Here is a 1,076-nt window from a genome sequence, read left to right as displayed (position 1 = left end):
CACCCGCCGGAAAGTGAGACGGTCATCTAGAGGCGCCGAGAGGAGCGGAAGTGGATGGAGCGCCAGGCCCCAGGGAGCACGGGCCAGGCGTGCAGATAAATCACGGACAGTAGCTGCACTGACCGTTCGGGATCGGCACTGAGTGCCAAATGCCGACGGAGGCAGCCAAGTTCTGGGAAAAGAAATCCGATCCGGGCGCGGCAGCGGTGGTACAAAGTGAGACCCAGCAGAGCAGGCGGGGAGGGGCTGACAGCCCCGATGGAGCCTCCTCTCGGGGCGGGCGCTCGGGCACTGGCTGAAGTCTTACCTGGTCCCCGCCCTGCCTGAGAAGGTACAGGCGTCTCCGCTCTACAGGAGAGAAAACTGAGGCTCACCGCAGCTTCACGGAGTCATGTAAGGACTGAGGTGGGATTCCAAGCCCGGTCATCTGCTCTCCCCCACCCAGAGCGAGTAGAGATCTGCAGCAGTGACTCCAAGCCCGTCACAAAGCAGACGTGTTCCCGGTTTCGATGTGGGCGCTGCAACCGAGAGGAAACCCGGGGGAGAAATGGGTACGCGGGGTGGGGGTGGGGAAGTGCTGGGGCCTAGTCTCGGGGCCGCGCGACCCGCCGGGACCTTCCGGACGCACGAAGCCCGGCCCTACCGCCGGCGCCCGCACTGATTGGCGCTCGCGGCCGGCCTCCAGCCAGCTCACCTGCCCCGCCCAGCCAATCGGGGCCACCAGAATTGGGGCTGTCTCAGGGAGGGGGGTGGGCGATGCTGCTGGCTGGAGGCTGAGCCTCCCTCCCCGCCGAGTTCCCGCCTGGCCCGGCGCAGCCCCGAGCCCTAGCCGCAGGCTGCGTGCCCCTCGCCAGTTGCCGCGGCGCTCCGGGCTCTGCGCGCTTTAACGCAGCAGCTCTCGGTCGGAGCCGCCTCGCGTCTCCGCCGGCTGCGACGCGCCCCGACGGCGCCCGGAGGCGCCTGCCGACGCCGACGCCCCGCAGCCTCCCGCCGCGCCCGCCCTCGCCCGGAGCCCCGCATCCGTGCCGGCCCCGGGGAGCGGGTGGGCCCGGCTGGGGCAGCCCCGCTGAAGCAGG

Source organism: Leucopleurus acutus, assembly GCF_964270905.1.
Source record: "Leucopleurus acutus genome assembly, chromosome: 1".
Taxonomy (NCBI): Eukaryota; Metazoa; Chordata; class Mammalia; order Artiodactyla; family Delphinidae; genus Leucopleurus; species Leucopleurus acutus.
The sequence above is the reverse complement of the archived record's forward strand: the minus strand, read 5'-3'. Positions refer to the sequence as shown.